The 18271-nt window shown below is 43.3% G+C and overlaps 1 protein-coding gene across 2 annotated transcripts in view; it reads left to right on the top strand.

Annotated features, from left to right (window-relative positions):
- LOC126194883 (ATPase family protein 2 homolog) overlaps positions 1 to 18271 on the top strand; it is a 180890-nt gene that overhangs the window by 87056 nt on the left and 75563 nt on the right. The window contains exon 11 of one of the 2 annotated variants that reach the window (XM_049933232.1): positions 1835 to 2400. The exons of the other annotated variant lie outside the window; for it this stretch is intronic. The gene's annotated coding sequence lies outside the window, so the exon portion shown is untranslated. Of the gene's footprint in view, positions 1 to 1834; positions 2401 to 18271 lie in introns of those variants that run through there. 2 annotated transcript variants of the gene reach the window in all.

The raw sequence follows: 18271 nt of genomic DNA, 5'->3' as shown, positions 1-18271 counted from the left end.
TAATTTTAAACTGTTGCCAAAATGAACCTGGAAAATATTAGTAATTTCCATGAAGAGTATTTTAAAAAATGAGGTTATGAGTTGCAAAACTTATGTACCATTCTACATTATGTCTGGCTTTCCCAGTTGTGGAATTATTATTTTCAGTTGCTGGTTGTGACCATCCTCATATTCTAGTGGTCAGCATAGCTGACTAGCACTCTACACAGCAAGTTTGATCCATGAAACAGAGAGCGGTGCAGAAATACCTGACAGTTTTCGTTCATGCTCAGTATAGGAGACGTGTGGTGGTGGTGGTGGTGGAGGTGGGGGGGGGGGGGGGGGGGGAGCTGTTCCCAAGGTTACTTGAGGCAGTTTCAGTCGCCATGGAGCAGTGGTCTAGTGAGAATCACGCATTCATTGTTGTGACGTATTTTAAAGGTGATGAGTCTGTTGTCACTCAAGGTCAGTTTCGCAGATATTTTAATGTGAGTAGTAGTATACAAATTCCTTTCCATAACACAATTAAGTCGTGGGTCAATAACTTGAGATCAACTGGTTCAACATTAAAAAAAAAAAAGTCTAAAGGACATCCAAGGTAAGTCAGAACACCGGACGATGTTGAGTGTATGAGCCAGGCTGTGCTGACTAGCCTGCATCGACCTGTGCATAGACAAGCTGCTGCTTTTCGAATGTCCAACCACTCAATGAGAGGAATACTGCATGAGGAGCTACACTTTCACCCATATAAATGTGCAATTGTTCAAAAGCTTAAGCCTCATGAATACAGTAATCATTAGGGATATGCTAACAAACAAAATTTTCGCTATTGGTCAGACAAAAACCAACAAGAGTTACACGAGCATCCCCTGCATAGATCCAAAGTCACAGTGAGTTCCTTGAGGAGGAAGTTTCATAGCCACATCATCTCTCGCATGGTGACATTGCTTGACCTGCTCGTTCCCCTGACCTCAGTGTTTGTGACTGTTTCCTTTGGGTTTACCCCAAATCGAAAGTGTATGCAAACAAATCTTGTACACTAGAAGACTTGAGAGACGCTACAAGACAAGTGACTGCATCTATATCAAATGAAATGTTGAGTAAAGTGCTTGGCAACTTTGCTGTAAGACTTGAGGAATGCATGGTGATGAATGGCCACCACTTAAATGACATCTTTAAATAATGGAACCTTAATGTTTTGTGATTTTTGTGTCTGTAAATGGTTACATTTATGTTTCTTGCAATGTTTTCTTATTAATTTCCATCTTTTGCAAGCCATAATAAATAATAAACATGCAAAACAGTTTATAAGCAGTGGAATTATTTTTGTTCGAAAAGCGTCACATATTTCTGTCAGTCCCAGTACCCCCAATAACTTTGAAAGGTGCAAGCGTGGCTGCCCAAATGGTGCTGGCTGTGAGATTAGAAAGGTGTAAAATGTAGTTTTTTCATTATTTGTCTGTACTTTCAAGAAAAGGCATACTCTTTAGCTGTCAAACATTCAAAAAATGTTGTTAAAGGCTCAGAAACATAACAAATTACTAAAACAATGTTCAGGAGCTTGTAATTACCTTTTTAAAAAACGTATGTCTCCTTTAACATAGATTACAAAGATGGTAGTACCTAATTTTTATTTCCCATTATAATTTTGCAAATATGGAAAATATTGTCAGATGTTTAAGCACTCAAAATATTTTCAGATGTTTAAACATTGTTTTTGGAAATGTTATTGAACAAATTACAACTTTTTATGTATAAATCACAAATTTTAACTAGCTGCTGTAACAATGCTGCTCTCTATGTCCATTTAAAAATCATTGTTACAAAACTGATGATAGTAATTCCATTTTTTCAGCAAGCCACACAGCTGTGTAAATGTGTAAATGATAGGGAAACAGCAATGTTAAAAAACAGTTCTGAATTGAATGACATAAGTAGCAAAAATTTTATGATGGATGATGTAAAGGTCCAGGTTTGTCAAAAATTTGTGCAAATACTTATTCACATTTTCTTTTATTTAGCATCCAGGCATGGCAAAATAATGAAATTTATGCAGCAGTTTTCTGCACATTGCTAAAGAGAGTCCTCAGATTTCATACTGACCACTGTCCTCAATCAACAAATTTGTAAAACATTACAAATGTATTTTCAATAGAAATTACAGTTTCCAACATAAAAAGTTATACTTTGTGCACATTCTATTAATATCTCAACTCTGTGCCTAAAAAAGGACTGTTCCACTCAAGTGTGTACAAAGACTAATTACTTTTGGCTGTATGAAAAATGATATATTACAGCATGAAATTCTAGGTTTCAGAACGAGCAGTTGGTCAAATTAATATTTGTAGTTTTCTGTGTACGTTGGTGAATAGTTACAAAGAAAAGAAGCCTCTTGAGATTAGTAAAATTTATGAAAATAAAATGGTTATATGTTATTGTACATTATTTTGAAACAGTTTTTTGTATAAATCACAGTGTTTGCCACATCATCAAATTAGTAAGTATTTTATATTTTCTTTCATATCACTGTTTTCCTGAAAGTTTGAGTTTGCTTTTAAAAAAGTTATAACAGTTCTTGCAGTAATAAATAATAAAATGTTATGAGAAATTTTGTAACCAAACTGTTGTAAAGTGTGAAGTATATGCCGTTCATTGTCAATAGAACATGGAATTTATGGGAACTTCTTTTAAAATCAGAAGTTAAAATAATGTTCCAGAGTATTACAGGAAAACTTGGAAAAATGTGAAATTTAAATAAATATTTCCACACAGTGCACCAATCCCATAGGCTCGCCTCATATTTCAGACTTGCAATTTTAGGTGAAACATAGCTGAAAAAAGAATGGAATCATAAATTTCATCCAACAGGGTTAGTATTGTAATCTTCTATTGATCAAAGGTCCGTGTGATTCTGGTTCCTTATAATGCCAATTTGCATAGTATATGTTGGTTTTTTTTCCCTTCAATGTGGTATTAATTGCTAATTAAGAATTTACCATTCCATATTCTTCTGTAGTGATTCAAAAAACTAATTTAAAAGAAAAGTTGTTATGAAAATGCAACTACTTAGTTTGGGTAATAAATTACAGAGAAACATGCTGATGGCTCACACTAGATTTTCTTTTAAAATCATTTTTTGTCACTGTTATTGCTGTACAAAATAGCATGTGCAACAAATCAGAATTGGAACTCATAAATATCACAAGGCAGTTGATTAACAGAAGCTGTTGAGGTGAGGAGAAGTTGCAAAGAACTTGCAACATTCCCATTGTAGTGGAGGCCACAGTGGTGGTAGCAGAGACAACAATTGCGATGTGAGCTGCCTTGTGACCAGTATAGCTGAACATGGCATTGTTGGAGATTCTCCTTTGTGAAGTAGTCTGCCATAAGAGAGTATATGTCTAGTACATTCATAGCAGCCAAAGAGACTGATCTAGTTTAGTAAGTGGTTTTTGAAATGGTTATTAAAAACTAAAAAAAAAATCTAAGCAGATGTGGTCAGTTTTTTATAGTTTGTTCCCCTTGTTATGTGAATTACTTGTTATGGGAAGTGCTCATTGAGCAAAGCGACTGTACATAAAGTTTTTACCATAGCAGTTAATCATCACAACACAAATGTTGTCAGTACTGTTACAACTGCTTATCCCGCAGCTTTGTCTTTCCCATGGAAATCCCTGTGTTACTTCCCATGTCCCTGTGAACCCCCTGAATCAAACTCAATTTAATTTTTATACAGTACAGACTGGGTCCCAGAAGCCCCCCCCCCCCTCCCCCTCTTCAACTTGGTGATCAAGAAATCAAGAACAGAGCATGCCTATGGTGAAAGATATAAGTCTATAGTTTTGTGTTTCTGTTTTGATGACCCTTCCTGAAGATGGGGAAGATCTGTGCCTTATTCCAATTGCTAGGAATACTTCGCTTCTCAGATGATCTAAGGTACACTGCTGCTGGAAGAGGAGCAATGTATTTCATATACTCTATGTGGAATCATATTGGTTCCCCATCAGTCCAGTAATTTTTCCTCTGTTGAGCGATTTCATTTGCTTCCCTTTCCTGTGTTCACTAATTTTTCCGTATCTGTCGTTTTGACATTTTTGCTACAATTTAAATGCGAAAACACAGTACAATCTTCCTGTTATCAGTAATGGAAAAAGTCATTTAGTATTGTGGCCTTCTCTCTGTTATTTTCTGTTTTGATGCTATTATGGTCACAGTGTCTGGACATATGGTTTCCATCCATTTACTGATTTAACATAAGACCAAAGTGTCCTAGGATTTTCTGCCAAGTTGGTAGATGGAATTTTATTTTTGAATTTGTTGAAAGCTTTACACATGGCTCCCCTTATGAGGATTTTGGTTTCATATGGTTTTTGGTCATCTGTAAGGCCTTGGCCACATTCAGGTTCACAGTGAATCTGTAGCAAACGGATCTTTTCCATCCCTCATAACTTTGCTCGGCACTTACTGTCCGTTAAGTAAGAGTGTGGTCAGCATTACACACAGATGCTAAAAAGATATTGCCTTAGTTCTTTCACAGCCCAATTGAGGGAACCTTTGACTGTCATGCAATTTCCATAAAGCACTAATTTACTTTGAGTTCCTGACTGAGAGAGACAAAAAGAGACATGAGGGCAACTTCTGTGTCGCATTTTGGGGCTGTGTTTCTCTTTGGTCTCCCCAAAGATCTGCATGTGAGGAAATCAAAGTTATTTGTACAAAAGTGGGTAACACACTATAATTAGTTAAAAATGTGGGTGACTTTGACTGTAACTGGTAGGTACAAATCCCCACGTAATACTACAATGTGACTAGGATATTTACTAAAATGTTGTCCAAATTTCCTCTAAAAATGTTGCAGCACTACTGGTTGTGAGGTATGGGGTGTATAAAAACATCCAATGACCGTGGTTGATCCTCTTTCAACACTTAACATCACCCAAATTATTTTACATTTGGAATATGCAATGATCTCTTTAGGTTACAGCGATAAACATACCTCCATGACCCAAGTTCTGCCTATCTTTTTGTGATATGTATTCCAGTTGAAATTTAGAATTTTTATGCTGTTGACATATGGTCCCTGCTAGCTTTTTATTCTTAGTGCTCGTTGTTACTGTTTATGACCAAGGATAGTTGTGAAACCTTTCGATAGTCATTCCTGCAGCTAGCTAATGCTATATTTATGTTTTCTTTCTCCACTGTACCATGGTGAATGGTACCTTCTGTGATTAATGGAGATAGTACTCTTCACAGTCTGAAATCATAATGTGTGTCACATTGGGCCTGTGGAAGGATTTCTCTATCCCCCAAAACTCACTTGTACTCTGCTGCTGAAGTAGCCATTTCCTGCATGTTGTACATGTCTCCGCTATTAAGGGGTGTCCTACAAGTCCCCACCTGCATCCAAAATTGTCACAGTGTCATCTGAGTCTCTGGTTTAAAAACTTCCTGGCAGATTAAAACTGTGTGTGCGACCGAGACTCGAACTCGGGACCTTTGCCTTTCGCGGGCAAGTGCTCTACCAACTGAGCTACCGAAGCACGACTCACGCCCGGCCCTCACAGCTTTACTTCTGCCAGTATCTCGTCTCCTACCTTCCAAGTAAAGCTGTGAGGGCCGGGCGTGAGTCGTGCTTCGGTAGCTCAGTTGGTAGAGCACTTGCCCGCGAAAGGCAAAGGTCCCGAGTTCGAGTCTCGGTCGGGCACACAGTTTTAATCTGCCAGGAAGTTTCATATCAGCGCACACTCCACTGCAGAGTGAAAATCTCATTCTGGAAACATCCCCCAGGCTGTGGCTAAGCCATGTCTCCGCAGTATCCTTTCTTTCAGGAGTGCTAGTTCTGCAAGGTTCGCAGGAGAGCTTCTGTAAAGTTTGGAAGGTAGGAGACGAGATACTGGCAGAAGTAAAGCTGTGAGGGCCGGGCGTGAGTCGTGCTTCGGTAGCTCAGTTGGTAGAGCACTTGACCGCGAAAGGCAAAGGTCCCGAGTTCGAGTCTCGGTCGGGCACACAGTTTTAATCTGCCAGGAAGTTTCATATCAGCGCACACTCCGCTACAGAGTGAAAATCTCATTCTGGAAACATCCCCCAGGCTGTGGCTAAGCCATGTCTCCGCAGTATCCTTTCTTTCAGGAGTGCTAGTTCTGCAAGGTTCGCAGGAGAGCTTCAGTAAAGTTTGGAAGGTAGGAGACGAGATACTGGCAGAAGTAAAGCTGTGAGGGGGTGGGCGTGAGTCGTGCTTCGGTAGCTCAGTTGGTAGAGCACTTGCCCGCGAAAGGCAAAGGTCCCGCGTTCGAGTCTCGGTCGGGCACACAGTTTTAATCTGCCAGGAAGTTTCATATCAGCGCACACTCCGCTGCAGAGTGAAAATCTCATTCTGGAAACATCCCCCAGGCTGTGGCTAAGCCATGTCTCCGCAGTATCCTTTCTTTCAGGAGTGCTAGTTCTGCAAGGTTCGCAGGAGAGCTTCTGTAAAGTTTGGAAGGTAGGAGACGAGATAGTGGCAGAAGTAAAGCTGTGAGGGCCGGGCGTGAGTCGTGCTTCGGTAGCTCAGTTGGTAGAGCGCTTGCCCGCGAAAGGCTAAGGTCCCGAGTTCGAGTCTCGGTCAGGCACACAGTTTTAATCTGCCAGGAAGTTTCATATCAGCGCACACTCCGCTGCAGAGGGAAAATCTCATTCTGGAAACATCCCCCAGGCTGTGGCTAAGCCATGTCTCCGCAGTATCCTTTCTTTCAGGAGTGCTAGTTCTGTAAGGTTCGCAGGAGAGCTTCTGTAAAGTTTGGAAGCTAGGAGACGAGATACTGGCAGAAGTAAAGCTGTGAGGGCCGGGCGTGAGTCGTGCTTCGGTAGCTCAGTTGGTAGAGCACTTGCCCGCGAAAGGCAAAGGTCCCGAGTTCGAGTCTCGGTCGGGCACACAGTTTTAATCTGCCAGGAAGTTTCATATCAGCGCACACTCCGCTGCAGAGTGAAAATCTCATTCTGGAAACATCGCCCAGGCTGTGGCTAAGCCATGTCTCCGCAGTATCCTTTCTTTCAGGAGTGCTAGTTCTGCAAGGTTTGCAGGAGAGCTTCTGTAAAGTTTGGAAGGTAGGAGACGAGATACTGGCAGAAGTAAAGCTGTGAGGGCCGGGCGTGAGTCGTGCTTCGGTAGCTCAGTTGGTAGAGCACTTGCCCGCGAAAGGCAAAGGTCCCGAGTTCGAGTCTCGGTCGGGCACACAGTTTTAATCTGCCAGGAAGTTTCATATCAGCGCACACTCCGCTGCAGAGGGAAAATCTCATTCTGGAAACATCCCCCAGGCTGTGGCTAAGCCATGTCTCCGCAGTATCCTTTCTTTCACGAGTGCTAGTTCTGTAAGGTTCGCAGGAGAGCTTCTGTAAAGTTTGGAAGGTAGGAGACGAGATACTGGCAGAAGTAAAGCTGTGAGGGCCGGGCGTGAGTCGTGCTTCGGTAGCTCAGTTGGTAGAGCACTTGCCCGCGAAAGGCAAAGGTCCCGAGTTCGAGTCTCGGTCGGGCACACAGTTTTAATCTGCCAGGAAGTTTCATATCAGCGCACACTCCGCTGCAGAGGGAAAATCTCATTCTGGAAACATCCCCCAGGCTGTGGCTAAGCCATGTCTCCGCAGTATTTTTATTCTTAGTGCTCGTTGTTACTGTTTATGACCAAGGATAGTTGTGAAACCTTTCGATAGTCATTCCTGCAGCTAGCTAATGCTATATTTATGTTTTCTTTCTCCACTGTACCATGGTGAATGGTACCTTCTGTGATTAATGGAGATAGTACTCTTCACAGTCTGAAATCATAATGTGTGTCACATTGGGCCTGTGGAAGGATTTCTCTATCCCCCAAAACTCACTTGTACTCTGCTGCTGAAGTAGCCATTTCCTGCATGTTGTACATGTCTCCGCTATTAAGGGGTGTCCTACAAGTCCCCACCTGCATCCAAAATTGTCACAGTGTCATCTGAGTCTCTGGTTTAAAAACTTCCTGGCAGATTAAAACTGTGTGTGCGACCGAGACTCGAACTCGGGACCTTTGCCTTTCGCGGGCAAGTGCTCTACCAACTGAGCTACCGAAGCACGACTCACGCCCGGCCCTCACAGCTTTACTTCTGCCAGTATCTCGTCTCCTACCTTCCAAGTAAAGCTGTGAGGGCCGGGCGTGAGTCGTGCTTCGGTAGCTCAGTTGGTAGAGCACTTGCCCGCGAAAGGCAAAGGTCCCGAGTTCGAGTCTCGGTCGGGCACACAGTTTTAATCTGCCAGGAAGTTTCATATCAGCGCACACTCCACTGCAGAGTGAAAATCTCATTCTGGAAACATCCCCCAGGTTGTGGCTAAGCCATGTCTCCGCAGTATCCTTTCTTTCAGGAGTGCTAGTTCTGCAAGGTTCGCAGGAGAGCTTCTGTAAAGTTTGGAAGGTAGGAGACGAGATACTGGCAGAAGTAAAGCTGTGAGGGCCGGGCGTGAGTCGTGCTTCGGTAGCTCAGTTGGTAGAGCACTTGCCCGCGAAAGGCAAAGGTCCCGAGTTCGAGTCTCGGTCGGGTACACTGTTTTAATCTGCCAGGATGTTTCATATCAGCGCACACTCCGCTGCAGAGTGAAAATCTCATTCTGGAAACATCCCCCAGGCTGTGGCTAAGCCATGTCTCCGCAGTATCCTTTCTTTCAGGAGTGCTAGTTCTGCAAGGTTCGCAGGAGAGCTTCTGTAAAGTTTGGAAGGTAGGAGACGAGATACTGGCAGAAGTAAAGCTGTGAGGGCCGGGCGTGAGTCGTGCTTCGGTAGCTCAGTTGGTAGAGCACTTGCCCGCGAAAGGCAAAGGTCCCGAGTTCGAGTCTCGGTCGGGCACACAGTTTTAATCTGCCAGGAAGTTTCATATCAGCGCACACTCCGCTGCAGAGTGAAAATCTCATTCTGGAAACATCGCCCAGGCTGTGGCTAAGCCATGTCTCCACAGTATCCTTTCTTTCAGGAGTGCTAGTTCTGCAAGGTTCGCAGGAGAGCTTCTGTAAAGTTTGGAAGGTAGGAGACGAGATACTGGCAGAAGTAAAGCTGTGAGGGCCGGGCGTGAGTCGTGCTTCGGTAGCTCAGTTGGTAGAGCACTTGCCCGCGAAAGGCAAAGGTCCCGAGTTCGAGTCTCGGTCGGGCACACAGTTTTAATCTGCCAGGAAGTTTCATATCAGCGCACACTCCGCTGCAGAGGGAAAATCTCATTCTGGAAACATCCCCCAGGCTGTGGCTAAGCCATGTCTCCGCAGTATCCTTTCTTTCAGGAGTGCTAGTTCTGTAAGGTTCGCAGGAGAGCTTCTGTAAAGTTTGGAAGGTAGGAGACGAGATACTGGCAGAAGTAAAGCTGTGAGGGCCGGGCGTGAGTCGTGCTTCGGTAGCTCAGTTGGTAGAGCACTTGCCCGCGAAAGGCAAAGGTCCCGAGTTCGAGTCTCGGTCGGGCACACAGTTTTAATCTGCCAGGAAGTTTCATATCAGCGCACACTCCGCTGCAGAGGGAAAATCTCATTCTGGAAACATCCCCCAGGCTGTGGCTAAGCCATGTCTCCGCAGTATCCTTTCTTTCAGGAGTGCTAGTTCTGCAAGGTTCGCAGGAGAGCTTCAGTAAAGTTTGGAAGGTAGGAGACGAGATACTGGCAGAAGTAAAGCTGTGAGGGCCGGGCGTGCGTCGTGCTTCGGTAGCTCAGTTGGTAGAGCACTTGCCCGCGAAAGGCAAAGGTCCCGAGTTCGAATCTCGGTCGGGCACACAGTTTTAATCTGCCAAGAAGTTTCATATCAGCGCACACTCCGCTGCAGAGTGAAAATCTCATTCTGGAAACATCTCTGGTTTAAGCTTTTCATTTGGCTTCAAACCGGAGGACTGCGATTTGTTATGCAAACAGTGCTGTAAACTGGTAGTTGTGCTTCCAACCCATGTTGAGGCCAGCTGTCTTTGCAAAAACAACCAACCACTTGTATGATTAGAGAATGGCCTCTCAACCCAGGTGTCGCTTTTTTCATGCGAACATAAGCCAAACCCAAAGCATTTAACTTAAGTGACCCCACACCACTGCAGCACAAGCAGCAGCATGAAGCCTGTCAACTGTGGCCAAGACAACTCCAACAGTTTATGGATACTGGCGAATTCCCTCTGCACCCACTCACAGCAAGCACAGTCCCTTTCCATCTTTAATCAATCTGTATCACAAGGAATGTAACACTAACACAAGCAGTCACCAGAAGCAATCTTAGTACTGTTGGTACATGTCTTTTGCTTCCTAATACACTCTAAAGTAAGCTCACACAGTGCAGATGCACAAAAATTTACACAAAAACTTAGAGTAAGTTAGCATACTCTAGTCAACACCGTAAAATACAGAGATATAATTCTTTTCTTCGCAGAAGCACATGAGAAAATAAGCTAAATACTGAGTATCAGAAACTACTGCTCGCTTGACTCCCCAGCCTCAGCTACACAAATTGTGACCTGCACTAGCAGTTTCAGTCTTGCGAATACCTATCACCTACTTTCTAAACTTCATAGCTCTCCTGCATATCTTGCTAGACCAGCACCCCTGGAAAAGATTATATGTCAGAAGAATGGAGTAGCCACAGCTTATGGGTCATTTTGAGTGGAGACTCCTGGTGAATAGAGGCTGTGGTGTCAACCATGCAGGCTTCCTGAATTCCACACCACTGGCTGTTGAAGTCCATCACAGTGGAGCAGTATTATCATGGGGACAATGGCTTGTGCACCTTTGTGCCACAGCTACTGTCAGTCCACAGACCAACATGTATGGTGACCACTGGTTCTGCAAGTTTCGTCCAGATGCCTGATGTGTCAACCAACAAAGTGAAGCAGAAAAAGACTACTGCTGGCATCCTTCCTTTTTCACTGAGAGTTGGAAATATCCTACATATGGGCTAATGGTTTTACTTGGATAGCCTCATATACTATGTGCTATGGATGGCACAGTTGCAGGAAATGTAATGATTTCAGTCAACATACAACTGACATGCCTGGGCAGTGGCAATACTGTTTTCAGAGTCTTCTAATACAACAGTGTCCTGCAGCACCCAGCCATTGGGAACCTGTGGCTTATGTAATACATCAGTATGGATATCAAAACTGACATCTGGAAGGTGTGATAAGTGTCCTGCCCCAAACTGCTTTGTGGAGTATTGGCCTGCTTCATTCTGGCCACCTGAGCTGGTACATCGTCTCACCATTCTGACACAGCAACAGCTGGCTGCAGGAATATGCTGATAGCAAGACCACTTGCCACTGGGCTGTCTGACCAAGAAACACAGCAGTGCATCCACACTGGTGCACTTGGGTCCAGGATTTAACAGCTGTTACCTGTCACCTGCTTACTGCAGCTGTGCTGCACTACATTTGTTCATGACTACTGGTAAAGGAATTTGACAAAATCTTACTGCCCTAATCTACATCACCACCTACCTCTATCAGAAAAATACTCATTCACCCAATCATTCTGACAGATTTTACATTTGCAGATCTGTTAGAGGTTAAATTGGTTGACCAATCGAGGGTTGCAAATAGCAGTCATTAAACAGCAGTGAAATGGTTCAGATGGAGACAGAGTACTAATGGAAACTGCAGCGGTGATTCTACAAGTGTGACAGCAACAAATGTGAGTAGCAGCAAGTGCATGTCATATACCACTTGTAGGGTCCTTGGATTTGGCCTATCCCCATATGTCAGGGACAGACTCAGCCAGTCTGAGACCACAAGCACCGACTCAGTCTTCGTGTTACCACCTTAATGGTTGTTTTGTTTAATCATAGTGAAGTGAATTTTGTGTTGGTGTCGAAATTGAGGATTGTTTACATGAGTCTGTTAACATTTTACGACTCTGATAGTTTTCAGTTTATCCAGTGGAAAGCTGAACTGTATATCCATGTAATTCACTGCATTTTTCTTTCTGTGATGATGATCACTATGAGCAATACCTACAGGAGATAAATAATAAATTTGTACAGCTAATGGAAAACAGTTCTACAAATTCCTGACAGCTGTATCAAGTTGCCTCATTAAACTGTTTGATCTTTGATCCACTGGCTAAGTCTCATAGTTACTAGGATCAGGCTGTTATAACACTGCTCTCTACACTGCACTGTCAGTGCCGAAACAGACTTCAACATGGTTTTGACTCATTACCATGCCTGTCCTTTTTATCAAAAGTATGATCGTATGGGATGTAAAGCGAAACTTGTGACTGAATTGAGAATTTCTTGGTAGTGGAGATGCAGCATGTTACCTTGGATGGAGAGTCACCAATAAAAATGTGCATGTAACTGTAGTTGTGTGTCAGATGAGATTCAAAATGGTGCAAAGATTGGCAGCTTGCTTTAAATGTTCAGAAACTTAATGCTTGACACTTCACATAGAGAAAAAAAAAAAAAAAAAAAGGTTGTATCCTGTGGCTCCAAGTGCATCACAAGTGGAATTGGTCTACATACCAGTGTGTGGTAATTTGTAGGCATATGAAATGAATGGTCACGTACACTGACGAAAAAAAAATCGCATCACCAAAAAATAATTAATGTAGATTAATAAAATTTTGAGAATACCTTTGCGTAGGTAACATATTTAGGTGACTGACATTGCTAGATCATAGGTTAATGTAAGCACAAGAAAAGCCATTGTAAATGTGAAATACTGGTACTTGTAAATTAATAAATAGTGTAACTGCCAGAATACAACCGTGGAAACATGCACACATTATATTTTACATGTGCTGGATGTCAGTTTGTGAGATGGAGTTGCATGCCTGCTGCACTTAGTCAGTCAATACAGGGACAGTTAATGGTGTTTGTGGATGACACTGGAGTTGTCGTCCAACAAATCCCATATGTGCTCCATTAGAGACAGGTTTGTTGATTCAGCAGCCCAAGGCAACATGTAGACACACTGTAGATCATTTGGGTTACCGTAGGTGGGCGAGTGTTATCCCATTGGAAGACAGCCCCTGGAATGCTGTTCATGAATGACAGCACGACAGTTTGAATCACCAGACACAGATTTGTAGTCAGGATGGGTGGTATAGCAACAAGAGTGCTCTTTTTGTCATAAAAAGTTGCACTCTATACCATAACTCCAGGTACAGGTCCAATGTGTCTAGTATGCAGACAGGCTGGTTGCAGGCCCTCACTTGACCACCTTCTAACCATCATACGGCCATCACTGGCACCGAGACAGTACCAGTTTTCATCAGAAAACACAGCAGACCTCTACCCTGCCCTGCTCTCGCTTGCCACCACTGAAGTCGCAAATGGCGGTGTTTTGAGGTCAAGAGAAAGCATGCTGCAGGGCGTCTGGGTCGTAGCTGTTTTGAAGTAAGCGATTTGTAACAGTTCGTTGTGTAACTGTGGTGCCAACTGCTGCTCAGATTGCTGTTGCAGATGCAATAGATGTGCCATACGGCGAACACTACGGTTTTCCCTCTCGGTAATGTCATGTGGCCCAGTCTTCTTGCGAGAGTACATTCTCGTGACCATCGCTGCCAGCAATCATGTACAGTGGCTACATTCCTGCCAAGTTTCTGTGCGATATCGCAAAAGGAACATCTGTCTTTTCGTTATCTATATTACACGACCTCGTTAAAACTCAGTGAGGTGTTGACAAAAGCATTCCTAATTAAGAGCAACTCACAATCTCCAATCTCAAAGGCAACTAACGCTCGCGACCGTTACACCGAGTATTTAAAGCAGACCTAATTTTCAGCCTCATAGTGGTGCTACTAACGCCACTCATAAGCGACTGGCGCGAAATTTGAATAGACATCATCTTTCAGATGTAGAAACACTGTTGCCAACTTTCATTTACGTCGAATAACTCCTTCTTGGGGTTGCGAACTTTTTCCAGTTTCAGTGTTAAGTAAAGCAGGTGCCAGATAACGGTTCACAGGAAACACAATCAATTTACAAAGGAGATTACCAATAAAACATTCGTACGATCCATCCTAGAATATCGCTCAGGAGTGTTGGATCCATACCGAATAGAACAGGGTATGTGGATCGTATACGAAGGAGCCCTGAGAACGGTCGCAGGGTTGTTTGGCACTTGGGAGAATGCCGCGCAGATGCTGAATAAACTGAACTCGTGAAGATAGACGCAAATTATTCCATGGACGCGACTTACAAAGTTTCGAGGACCAAGTGGGATGAATCGAGGAAAATACCAAAAACTGCTACGCATCGCTCCCGTATACTGATTGCAGCATGTGCATTCTTCCCTCGCCCTGTATGTGACTGGAACTGGAGGAAGCCCTAAAAACTGGTAGAATGTTGAATGCCGCCTATTAATGTATTAGCATACGATTGTAAGTAGTTTGTAACTGAGCACTTTTACTGTATATATTTATTCGCTACTCGCTAGTGCAGTGCTGACTGTTCGGTATTTTTCAGCCAAGTATCCAATTAGCAGGGAATGGAGCAGAATGATTACCAATTGAGTTTGGGAGGGAACTGTCAGTTCTGTTAACCGCCAAGCCATTACGAGAAACCTCCCAAAAAATTTGTTAGTAAGCGTGTTATTGTCCACGGTCCGTGACAAAATTAAGAAACTGCGAGTGAGTGGGTGGTTGGGGGGGGGGGGGGGGGGTGGAGGAGGAGGAAGAGGAGAGCTGTGGGCGCGGCGACCTGTAGGCACAAATCGAATCGACAGCAGTGGTTTTTAAATCCACAACTCATGCTTTATACGACTGCGACTGAAGCTACAATACTGCAGTAATTCGTCCCAAGCGATAACGACGTGCAACTTACGAGCACAACGAGCCGTTTACTCATCACAAAAATCTAAAAGACACAGGTTCCGAAAAGGATCTAGTTCACTCAATAAACAAAGAAAATGAGGATAAGAACACGGAGGACACATTGTCCATTTGTGCTACGGCAGGTTACTTGGTATGTCAAAAATGACTGTGAAGGCTTCACACGTCCCACTCATTCGTGCCCTCTTCCAAAGTAGGACCGACGGTGGGGCGCCAGGGCGCCAGGCTGCTGAAATCGTGCGAAAAAGAGCTGCGACTGTTCTTGGCGTCGATCTTGCAACATTTTGAAATTCTTGCAGCTGCTCCTGATGCTTTGCGTACTGCGCTTTGGCCAGTTGTTTTTGCTGGGCCAATTGCTGTTGCAAAAGCTTTATCATTGACAGGCACCGGATTTATCTGAAAAATCTCACCGCCAATGATTCGGTAGGCAACCCACACGACTGTAAAATGTGAAACTTCACGGCCGGAAATGTCACGCTTATTAAGAGTTTTCCTGGCTATTCTGTACTGGTCTGACGAATTTCTTATTGAAACCCAGCGTTTCGTCCCCGTTTGCGGACATGTTTTCGCTGAGAAGAAGAATATCCATTCTTCACGACAGATGTGTGACGCATTCCAGTTCCACTTCGACCACCTCTACTGGGATAAAAAGAGCGTTAAGAAGACACAAAAAGATAATAGCAATGTGCCGGCGTCTGTAAAATCCAAGGTTTTCCTGCCTTTTATAATAGACGCTACTGACCAGATAGCTCGGAATGTCGCTGTGATCTATAACGCACACGGAAAATACAGGTGCACCTAAAGTCGGACAAGCTGCAGAAAGAAAGCAAGAATCTGCAGGATACCGTGCAGTTGTGAAGACGTTTACGTGGTTACTACTAAAAGAGCGGTCGAAAAACGATTAGCAGAGCACGAGGGCAAGAGAGCTGTTGTGGAACGTGCTCTGCAACCAGGAGACCACTAGCTGCGACTGGGTAAGACGTACTGGCAACCACAAACGGGTGCTATACGGAGAGCCCATAGAGGTTACTAAACACCCTAACAATTTTAATCGAAAGGAGGAAGGTATAAATGGTACGTGGATTCTGATGCTCAAAAAGATGTACACCAGACTTCCCCCATAGGGTGACAGCAACAGCGGATGACAGAACCGACAACGGTCAATTGCGCTCGAAACGTGTGACGTCATACGTCTGCGCGGAAATGGAATTTTACTTCAGGTTAGTAGCAAATATCGTTGTCCAGGCCGGTGGACAACTCAAAGTCTGAAGTGCGCTAGTTGATGGCAAGCGACAAGATCGTCCAAAGGGCGAGCCAGATAAGAAGTTCTAGCAATACGAAAGCATTGACAACTGCGGTGCACGAGGAATTGTTGCAGGAAACAAGCTGCTGCTGGGTGTTTGTGCACTGCAGATAAGGGCTTCCAAAGGTTTGTTGATCTGCCTATGATTCGCTTCTACCACGGACTGATCCTGTAGAAGAAACGCCGCCCCAAGTGGTTTCTCATCCATTCTCTGATCAGTAACACATCGTTGGATCCAGAGAGTACAGCAATGGGTCCACTTACATTCTCAGTATGTACAGTGAGTCACCTCTCTCCCACCTTCCCGAAGCCCCCCCCCCCCTCCTCTCCCTCTCTCTTTCTTTCTTTCTTTCTGAAAAGAGAGCGACTAGTGAATTACAACAAGCTCCCTATTATTCAAGGTAATGCGGATAAACTGAAAAATAAGGATAATTCAAAATTAGATTGCGCTTCAGTCCGAAAGACTAAAGTAAAAGTGGCCATACACATCCACTACAGTCTAGTTTCATTACCGTTGTAAATCTTTTTCTGAGAGAAAATTTTTCTGTTCAACGTAACTAAAGAATTCATTGCAAAAACCATCAGTTTTTTTTTTTTCGGCACTAAGTCTCTCGCAATTTCTCAAGTCCTGCAGCAATGTTTAAATTGGATCAGTCATCCCGAAGAGCTGTTTTATCCGCTGCCAGTCCGAATTGAAAGAACAATAAAGGGAGAAAAAGCTGATGAAGCGTTACACTTTCCTTCAGTTTTCTTATGTGGAACTCTTCTGCTTTGTGTATTAACATTGGACCCTCACGGAAACAAGTGTAGTACTTCATATAGTTTCGCATAAGCTGTAGTTTTCAGCCATTTACGCCGTGACGATCCTGCTTCTATGTCAGCTTACATTGCAAAATTTTACTCCCAGTATGTATGCCTGTTCCACAATACTGAGGAAGTTTTACTGCAGATTCGCCATTTTTTAAATTATGTGTAACTTGTAAATTCTTTTCGGTCGTTAGAACATGTTAATATGAGTGCTGCAAAACTGCTGAATTGGTTGCAAAATGAAATGCCACTAGTTAAAAAAACCAATGACACGTTTTGCGCGTATCTGTCACCTTCCTAGAATACGTAAACCTTCCGTAACAGCAGGAAAGGTGATATACCGTAGGTTCACTTATTCTCATTGCCCCATTTTAGAATCTACGATATTACTGAGCTGTGATGGCTAAAAAAGTGTGGATACGATCAACGATGCAGTCCTTCCGGGGACTTGTAATGGTATGCTTTCATTTCGTATTAACACAGAGCATGTGGTCCAAGTACCAAACGTAAATAAATTTCTTTCATTATCAGTTATGAGTTGAAAATTATCCTAGGGAAAGAGCAAATCACAAGAGGAAATCGCACATGGACACGTCACAAGGTTAGAGACCTATCTGAGGGCGTCCATACAGTAGTTTTGTGTGTGAGTGTGGGGGATGGCGAGGCTAAACCTAGGGGTACAGAGTATTCTTAATAGTTTGGAAGACCTGTTAAAAAGGTACGCAATACCGACTTTTAAATCATTTTTCTAGAAAGAAAAACACCTAATTACATTACATTTTTCTTAGGGTTCCATGCCTCAATCTGTGAAAACGGAACACTTACAGTAGTGGTTCTCAAAATTTTTAGCTCAGGAGTCTATTACTGACATTGCGGAGCGGCGTCCCAGCCCGCACATATACCGATCTCGCTATTCATTGATAATCTGCATAAATTAGTATATTGTAGGCGCCCATCAAAGTAGCTACAATATGGGTGCGATATGTTGGCCGCCTATCCCCAGGTACTGATCGTTAAAAGTCGGCACCATTCCGAACAGCTCTTGCCGACTGATCTCTGTTTCACGTTGCTGCTACCCCTTAACGACCTCGAAGTTCTGACCCAATAATTGCCTGGTGAAGTGGTGGTGTGTTTCTTTGTGAGCGTGTCACTAATTGATTAAGAACAGTAATTGCACTTATATTTAAATCGTTATGCAATATGAGACACGATCACAATGTTTTTTTAAATATTTCGAATGTCACTTTTCTTATTGTATTACACCAGCCTTAATTTAATTTCGTAGCTCCTTTCTCGAAATATGTACCGCATTTGAAGTGACTATCTCTATAACGCGCATTTAGGTGTTTTCTGTTTGAAATTTGTACCATAGCAGCTGATCGATACGAGGCACACACGCCTTTGAGTTG

This window comes from Schistocerca nitens, chromosome 7 (genome assembly GCF_023898315.1).
Source record: "Schistocerca nitens isolate TAMUIC-IGC-003100 chromosome 7, iqSchNite1.1, whole genome shotgun sequence".
Classification (NCBI taxonomy): domain Eukaryota; kingdom Metazoa; phylum Arthropoda; class Insecta; order Orthoptera; family Acrididae; genus Schistocerca; species Schistocerca nitens.
The sequence above is the reverse complement of the archived record's forward strand: the minus strand, read 5'-3'. Positions and strand labels throughout refer to the sequence as shown.